The sequence below is a fragment of the Somniosus microcephalus genome, unplaced genomic scaffold (assembly GCF_052327205.1).
Source record: "Somniosus microcephalus isolate GS21.2 unplaced genomic scaffold, FLI_Smic_1.0 scaffold1852, whole genome shotgun sequence".
NCBI lineage: Eukaryota > Metazoa > Chordata > Chondrichthyes > Squaliformes > Somniosidae > Somniosus > Somniosus microcephalus.
In genome coordinates, this window is record NW_028227039.1 from 1 (window position 1) to 10,000 (window position 10,000).

Genomic DNA, 10,000 nt, shown 5'->3' on the forward strand with positions numbered 1-10,000 from the left:
GCAACTCATTAACTGAATTTCGAACATCGACAACTGGTTAACCAAAAGACACAGGGACAAATGAGTAACCAAAGGGCCAACTCATTAACTGAAATTTCAAAGAGGCAACTCAGTAACTGAAATTTTGAACATCGACAACTGGTTAACCAAAAGCCAGAGCGACAAATGATTAACCAAGGAGGCAACTCATTAACTGAAATTTTGAACATCGACAACTGGTTAACCAAAAGCCAGAGCGACAAATGATTAACCAAGGAGGCAACTCATTAACTGAATTTCGAACATCGACAACTGGTTAACCAAGAGTCAGAGCGACAAATGATTAACCAAGGAGGCAACTCATTAACTGAATTTCGAACATCGACAACTGGTTAACCAAAAGACACAGGGACAAATGAGTAACCAAAGGGCCAACTCATTAACTGAAATTTCAAAGAGGCAACTCATTAACTGTAATTTTGAACATCGACAACTGGTTAACCAAAAGCCAGAGCGACAAATGATTAACCAAGGAGGCAACTCATTAACTGAATTTCGAACATCGACAACTGGTTAACCAAGAGTCAGAGCGACAAATGATTAACCAAGGAGGCAACTCATTAACTGAATTTCGAACATCGACAACTGGGTAACCAAGAGTCAGAGCGACAAATGATTAACCAAGGAGGCAACTCATTAACTGAATTTCGAACATCGACAACTGGTTAACCAAAAGACACAGGGACAAATGAGTAACCAAAGGGCCAACTCATTAACTGAAATTTCAAAGAGGCAACTCAGTAACTGAAATTTTGAACATCGACAACTGGTTAACCAAAAGCCAGAGCGACAAATGATTAACCAAGGAGGCAACTCATTAACTGAATTTCGAACATCGACAACTGGTTAACCAAATGTCAGAGCGACAAATGATTAACCAAGGAGGCAACTCAATAACTGAATTTCGAACATCGACAACTGGTTAACCAAGAGTCAGAGCGACAAATGATTAACCAAGGAGGCAACTCAATAACTGAATTTCGAACATCGACAACTGGTTAACCAAAAGACACAGGGACAAATGAGTAACCAAAGGGCCAACTCATTAACTGAAATTTCAAAGAGGCTACTCATTAACTGAAATTTGAACATCGACAACTGGTTAACCAAATGTCAGAGCGACAAATGAGTAACCAAGCAGGCAACTGATTAACTGAAAACTTGTCATTCACATTTGGGACGGAATTCACGATGGGAATGTATTCGGCCCCCTTACCGGGGCTTGGGGGTGCTGCTTTCCCGCTTGTGGAACCGAGTTGGGGTCGTCAAATGGCCTGGTGCATTGTTTGAAACACTGGTTAATGAGTTGTCAAGGTAGGAAATCATAGAACATAAGAGCAGCTCATTAACTGAAATTTTGAACATCGACAACTGGTTAACCAAAAGCCAGAGCGACAAATGATTAACCAAGGAGGCAACTCATTAACTGAATTTCGAACATCGACAACTGGTCAACCAAAAGACACAGGGACAAATGAGTAACCAAAGGGCCAACTCATTAACTGAAATTTCAAAGAGGCAACTCATTAACTGAAATTTTGAACATCGACAACTGGTTAACCAAAAGCCAGAGCGACAAATGATTAACCAAGGAGGCAACTCATTAACTGAATTTCGAACATCGACAACTGGTTAACCAAGAGTCAGAGCGACAAATGATTAACCAAGGAGGCAACTCAATAACTGAATTTCGAACATCGACAACTGGTTAACCAAGAGTCAGAGCGACAAATGATTAACCAAGGAGGCAACTCATTAACTGAATTTCGAACATCGACAACTGGTTAACCAAAAGACACAGGGACAAATGAGTAACCAAAGGGCCAACTCATTAACTGAAATTTCAAAGAGGCAACTCATTAACTGAAATTTTGAACATCGACAACTGGTTAACCAAAAGCCAGAGCGACAAATGATTAACCAAGGAGGCAACTCATTAACTGAATTTTGAACATCGACAACTGGTTAACCAAAAGCCAGAGCGACAAATGATTAACCAAGGAGGCAACTCATTAACTGAATTTCGAACATCGACAACTGGTTAACCAAATGTCAGAGCGACAAATGATTAACCAAGGAGGCAACTCATTAACTGAAATTCGAACATCGACAACTGGGTAACCAAAAGACACAGGGACAAATGAGTAACCAAAGGGCCAACTCATTAACTGAAATTTCAAAGAGGCAACTCATTAACTGAAATTTTGAACATCGACAACTGGTTAACCAAATGTCAGAGCGACAAATGAGTAACCAAGCAGGCAACTGATTAACTGAAAACTTGTCATTCACATTTGGGACGGAATTCACGATGGGAATGTATTCGGCCCCCTTACCGGGCCTTGGGGTGCTGCTTTCCCGCTTGTGGAACCGAGTTGGGGTCGTCAAATGGCCTGGTGCATTGTTTGAAACACTGGTTAATGAGTTGTCAAGGTAGGAAATCATAGAACATAAGAGCAGCTCATTAACTGAAATTTTGAACATCGACAACTGGTTAACCAAAAGCCAGAGCGACAAATGATTAACCAAGGAGGCAACTCATTAACTGAATTTCGAACATCGACAACTGGATAACCAAAAGACACAGGGACAAATGAGTAACCAAAGGGCCAACTCATTAACTGAAATTTCAAAGAGGCAACTCATTAACTGAAATTTTGAACATCGACAACTGGTTAACCAAAAGCCAGAGCGACAAATGATTAACCAAGGAGGCAACTCATTAACTGAAATTTTGAACATCGACAACTGGTTAACCAAAAGCCAGAGCGACAAATGATTAACCAAGGAGGCAACTCATTAACTGAATTTCGAACATCGACAACTGGTTAACCAAGAGTCAGAGCGACAAATGATTAACCAAGGAGGCAACTCATTAACTGAATTTCGAACATCGACAACTGGTTAACCAAAAGACACAGGGACAAATGAGTAACCAAAGGGCCAACTCATTAACTGAAATTTCAAAGAGGCAACTCATTAACTGTAATTTTGAACATCGACAACTGGCTAACCAAAAGCCAGAGCGACAAATGATTAACCAAGGAGGCAACTCAGTAACTGAATTTCGAACATCGACAACTGGTTAACCAAGAGTCAGAGCGACAAATGATTAACCAAGGAGGCAACTCATTAACTGAATTTCGAACATCGACAACTGGGTAACCAAGAGTCAGAGCGACAAATGATTAACCAAGGAGGCAACTCATTAACTGAATTTCGAACATCGACAACTGGTTAACCAAAAGACACAGGGACAAATGAGTAACCAAAGGGCCAACTCATTAACTGAAATTTCAAAGAGGCAACTCAGTAACTGAAATTTTGAACATCGACAACTGGTTAACCAAAAGCCAGAGCGACAAATGATTAACCAAGGAGGCAACTCATTAACTGAATTTCGAACATCGACAACTGGTTAACCAAATGTCAGAGCGACAAATGATTAACCAAGGAGGCAACTCATTAACTGAATTTCGAACATCGACAACTGGTTAACCAAGAGTCAGAGCGACAAATGATTAACCAAGGAGGCAACTCATTAACTGAATTTCGAACATCGACAACTGGTCAACCAAAAGACACAGGGACAAATGAGTAACCAAAGGGCCAACTCATTAACTGAAATTTCAAAGAGGCAACTCATTAACTGAAATTTTGAACATCGACAACTGGTTAACCAAAAGCCAGAGCGACAAATGATTAACCAAGGAGGCAACTCATTAACTGAATTTCGAACATCGACAACTGGTTAACCAAGAGTCAGAGCGACAAATGATTAACCAAGGAGGCAACTCATTAACTGAATTTCGAACATCGACAACTGGGTAACCAAGAGTCAGAGCGACAAATGATTAACCAAGGAGGCAACTCATTAACTGAATTTCGAACATCGACAACTGATTAACCAAAAGACACAGGGACAAATGAGTAACCAAAGGGCCAACTCATTAACTGAAATTTCAAAGAGGCTACTCATTAACTGAAATTTGAACATCGACAACTGGGTAACCAAATGTCAGAGCGACAAATGATTAACCAAGCAGGCAACTGATTAACTGAAAACTTGTCATTCACATTTGGGACGGAATTCACGATGGGAATGTATTCGGCCCCCTTACCGGGCCTTGGGGTGCTGCTTTCCCGCTTGTGGAACCGAGTTGGGGTCGTCAAATGGCCTGGTGCATTGTTTGAAACACTGGTTAATGAGTTGTCAAGGTAGGAAATCATAGAACATAAGAGCAGCTCATTAACTGAAATTTTGAACATCGACAACTGGTTAACCAAAAGCCAGAGCGACAAATGATTAACCAAGGAGGCAACTCATTAACTGAATTTCGAACATCGACAACTGGATAACCAAAAGACACAGGGACAAATGAGTAACCAAAGGGCCAACTCATTAACTGAAATTTCAAAGAGGCAACTCATTAACTGAAATTTTGAACATCGACAACTGGTTAACCAAAAGCCAGAGCGACAAATGATTAACCAAGGAGGCAACTCATTAACTGAATTTCGAACATCGACAACTGGTTAACCAAATGTCAGAGCGACAAATGATTAACCAAGGAGGCAACTCATTAACTGAATTTCGAACATCGACAACTGGTTAACCAAGAGTCAGAGCGACAAATGATTAACCAAGGAGGCAACTCATTAACTGAATTTCGAACATCGACAACTGGGTAACCAAAAGACACAGGGACAAATGAGTAACCAAAGGGCCAACTCATTAACTGAAATTTCAAAGAGGCTACTCATTAACTGAAATTTGAACATCGACAACTGGTTAACCAAATGTCAGAGCGACAAATGAGTAACCAAGCAGGCAACTGATTAACTGAAAACTTGTCATTCACATTTGGGACGGAATTCACGATGGGAATGTATTCGGCCCCCTTACCGGGCCTTGGGGTGCTGCTTTCCCGCTTGTGGAACCGAGTTGGGGTCGTCAAATGGCCTGGTGCATTGTTTGAAACACTGGTTAATGAGTTGTCAAGGTAGGAAATCATAGAACATAAGAGCAGCTCATTAACTGAAATTTTGAACATCGACAACTGGTTAACCAAGAGTCAGAGCGACAAATGATTAACCAAGGAGGCAACTCATTAACTGAATTTCGAACATCGACAACTGGTTAACCAAAAGACACAGGGACAAATGAGTAACCAAAGGGCCAACTCATTAACTGAAATTTCAAAGAGGCAACTCATTAACTGTAATTTTGAACATCGACAACTGGTTAACCAAAAGCCAGAGCGACAAATGATTAACCAAGGAGGCAACTCATTAACTGAATTTCGAACATCGACAACTGGGTAACCAAAAGACACAGGGACAAATGAGTAACCAAAGGGCCAACTCATTAACTGAAATTTCAAAGAGGCAACTCACTAACTGAATTTCGAACATCGACAACTGGTTAACCAAATGTCAGAGCGACAAATGATTAACCAAGCAGGCAACTGATTAACTGAAATTTTAAAATTGACAACTGGATAACCAAAAGTGGGAACTCATGCTTCGGACGGGCTTACATACGGCAGGCTGACGCCCGGCAGAGGCCCGGGCTTCGCCTCCCTTGCGTAAGCGACCGTCTCCGAATCGATTAAAGGCGTAAAATCGGAGTTCAGAGCGGGAAAATTTTTTCCCGAAAACGGCCGGAAAAAAAAAATGTCTCCTTTTCCGCCGAGCAGCGTGGCATTCGAACGGGCACGGGAAGCCGCGTCTAACGGTGTAAAAACGGCTTGGCTCCGACGCGGGAGTGCGGAGATATGGCCGTTCAAAGTTGTACAGGAAGTCCGGAAGGAGAAAAATTTGACTGCCTGTAGCCGAAAAAAGTTCCAGCGGTCGGTCACAAAAGTCAAATCCGTCCCGCTGATTTGACACTTGTCATTTCTGGCAGGGGGGATTGGCGGGGTACCTGGAGAATGGTAGGAGGTGGTTTTTCGAGACTTTGTCTGTTTTCCAGATTACTGTCTAGGGCCTCCAGGTCTGCAGAGACCGACCCGGGCTGCCGTCCAACCGACTTTTAACCCTTTTTGGGTGGAAATTTATTTCCATTTTTAACCAATTTTCGGGTTTTTGGTCGGGCTTAAAAACGGCAGCCTGACGCCCGGCAGAGGCCGGGGCTTCGGCTCCCTTGCGTAAGGGACCGTATACGAAACGATTAAAGCCGAAAAATCCGAGTTCAGAGCGGGAAATTTTTTTCCCGAAATCGGCCGAAAAATAAAAAAATTCTCCTTTTCCGCCGAGCAGGGCGGCATTCGAACGGGCACGGGAAGCCGCGTCTAACGGTGTAAAAACGGCTTGGCTCCGACGCGGGAGTGCGGAGATATGGCCGTTCAAAATTGTACTGGAAGTCCGGAAGGAGAAAAATTTGACTGCCTGTAGCCGAAAAAAGTTCCAGCGGTCGGTCACAAAAGTCAAATCCGTCCCGCTGATTTGACACTTGTCATTTCTGGCAGGGGGGATTGGCGGGGTACCTGGAGAATGGTAGGAGGTGGTTTCTCGAGACTTTGTCTGTTTTCCAGATTACTGTCTAGGGCCTCCAGGTCTGCAGAGACCGACCAGGGCTGCCGTCCAACCGACTTTTAACCCTTTTTGGGTGGAAATTTATTTCCATTTTTAACCAATTTTCGGGTTTTTGGTCGGGCTTAAAAAACGGCAGCCTGACGCCTGGCAGAGGCCGGGGCTTCGGCTCCCCTTGCGTAAGGGACCGTATTCGACCCGATTAAGCCCCGAAAATGGATCCAAATGTCGGCCGACCAAGTAAGCTTGCTGGGGAGAGAGACTAAGTGCCGGGCTGGGCACCTCATTAACCAGTGAAAAGTTTTGGCTGCTGGAGAGACTAAGTCCCAGCCTGGGCACATCATTAACCATAAATGAAAAAGGCGAGGCCGAGTCTGGTGCATGGCTAACTGATTAACCAAATTGGCAAGGCCCGGGCTGAAAGTGAATGAGCGACCCGTGGCCAGGGGGCTGGAATGCGGGAGAGAATCCAACCCCCAAAATATGGAAGTCCGATGAGAAAATATTCGGCCGCCTTTTGCGGGCCTCGGGTGTTGCTTCCCGGCCTGGGAAAGTGAGTTGCTCCCGGCAAATTGACATGTGCATTTTTTGATTTCGAGACATGATTAACCAAATCACGGAAGTCCGGTGAGAAAAGATTCGGCCGCTTCACGCCGGCCTCGGGTGATGCTTTCCGGCTTGGGAAAGTGAGTTGCTACCGCCAAATTGACATGTGTCATTTCTGGCAAGTGTCTCAGGACATAGTTTATGAGTTGCAGCTTGGGAAATCATTAACCTAGTCGGAAGTCCCGATGAAGAAAAAAAAAAGTGCCATTTGCGGGGATTTGGGTGCTCCTGGTCGGATAGAGGTGGCCGTTTGACCCGCTGATTTGACACTTGTCATTTCTGGCAGGGGGGGTTGGCGGGGTGCCCGGAGATTTTCGGGAACACGATTTTCAGAACAAAATTCACTCAGCGGGAGCACTTTGAAAATGCCCGAAAAGTGTTACTTTGCTAAAAGGCTCATTTTATCAATATAGAGACCTTTCAAAGAGTATTGGAAAGTCATATTAAAATGGTTTTGTGGCTTTTATGACTTAATGACAAAAAACTCTAAGTGTGAATCTGAAATCGTAGACAGACAGCAGAAACATATAAATAATTCCAGCGTCTAAGTTTCATTTGCTGTCTGTCACACAGGTGCCTCTGAACCGGTCAGGGCCTGTGACCCCACTGAGCTTGTGTTTTATGGCTTATGCACACGCAGTGTTTGCACCAAGTTCCCCTGTGTTGTGCGCTCAGTGGGCCCGTCCAAGACAGCAGAAACAAGACGTACATGCCAGCGTCTTTAAAGTTTCATTTGTTGTCTTGTCACACAGGTGCCTCTGAACGGGTCAGGGCCTGTGACCCCACTGAGTTGTTTACTGGGGCTAATGCACAAGCAGTGTTTTGTCAGATCCCACTGTGTTGTGCGCTCAGTGGGTCCGTCTAAAATGACAAGACAGCAGAAACATTCCAGCGAGTTCCATTTGTTGTCTTGTCACACAGGTGCCTCTGAACGGGTCAGGGCCTGTGAGCCCACTGAGTTGTTTACTGGGGCTAATGCACAAGCAGTGTTTTGTCAGATTCCACTGTGTTGTGCGCTCAGTGGGTCCGTCTAAAATGACAAGACAGCAGAAACATTCCAGCGAGTTTCATTTGTTGTCTTGTCACACAGGTGCCTCTGAACGGGTCAGGGCCTGTGACCCCACTGAGTTGTTTACTGGGGCTAACGCACAAGCAGTGTTTGTCAGAGAGTTCCACTGTGTTGTGCGCTCAGTGGGTCCGTCTAAAATGACAAGACAGCAGAAACATTCCAGCGAGTTCCATTTGTTGTCTTGTCACACAGGTGCCTCTGAGCGGGTCAGGGCCTGTGACCCCATTGAGCTTTGTGAGCAACGTATGCACACGCAGTGTTTGCAACGAGATTCCCCTGTGTCGTGCGCTCAGTGGGCCCGTACGACCGATTTGGTGACTCGCGTCCGTAGTGGGAGTCCCCGGGTCGGCCCAGTATAGAGAGAGGCTGGTGTTCAGGCTATTTCAGGGTTTCCTCTCGTTTCTGTCGCTGGTGACAAGACGGGCATGCACACGGCGAGTCAGAGAGAGGGTGTCGGCGCAGCTCCCGGTGTTTTCTTCCTTGGCCGCGCCCTTCTCTTTGTCCTTGAAACTCTTTCGCGTGAGTCCGAGACGTCCTGTGATTCTCAGTGGTCCTATTCAGGCAGCGGAGCGGGTGTCCGCGTCTTGTGCACGAAATCTTGTGTGCTCAGTGCGTCCCGTTCTGCTAGCTGAAGACGCTATTTCTCTGGCAAATTTCAGCAAAGAAACGCGCACGCAGACAGACACACGCACGCGTGGTGTAGGTTGTTGTTGTGTGAGTGGTTTTTCTTGCCTTGACGGTTACCGGTTGCAAACACAATTAAGTTGAACCCGGCACCAACCTCTCTGTGGTGGGGAGGCCATGTGCCCAGCAAGACAAAGCGATTGTTGGTGGTGGTGGTGGTGATGGTGGTGGTGGCTAATAAAGAAAGGTCGTATTTCGCTAGCTTTACCCCGAGCGTGTTCTCGCGACTTGGTTGGTCTTCCGTCCTGACGGTGGTTCCGCGCGCGTGCGCGAGCTCAGCCTGATGCAAAAACACCAAAAAACCCTTCTGTGCCTCACACAAAGTGGTGTGCTAATGGTCCGAGTTGTGTCGTTTGCATCGTATTGGACGGTCGGCCTGGTCGCGAGCCCGGCAAGGTGGGCTTTCGTTGTGTCGGCTTTTTTTGTACTGTTACACACGCACACACACCAGCAGGAGAGCTTCCCGGGGTTTGCTTCTTGCATCTGCCCGGAGCCATGGTCGGCCGCGTCCGGCGCCTCTTGCGCGGGCGAGAGGTTACATTCCAAACAAAAACTCGCCGAACTCGCACGAACAGGCAAAACAGTCGCACCGGTCCGGGATAGCAAACGAGTTTAGATCGGTCAGAGAGCCCGAGTTGGAGGAGTTGGGGTGGAATTTGAACGGTGCACCGAAAAGGTGATGTGTGTGTGTGCGCACGGCAGTTGGTTTCGGTCGGCTTGAGACAGGGACGGCCCTGGCACGCTTGGGTGGTTCTTCGTTCAGCATGGACTTTTGCGGTTCAATGACAGGCAGAGAAAAAAAGAGAAGATGGCGAGATGGGGAGGTGTCCTGGCTTGACTTTGATGCAACAAAAAGCCTGGCCCTCTTTGCTTTTCTAATTCTGCTGCCTACTGACGCCTCCGCCTCATGTCTTTGCTGTTCGTTGGCTTCCCCCTGTGTGACCTTGGCCTGCGGCCCTTCTTTCGACTTCCGTCTCTTCCAGTCTCGTGCATCATCTCTTATCTTGTGCCGAGCCTATCTCTCAACCTCTCTCTCTCTCTCACACGCAAGCTCTGCTGCTCCCCTCT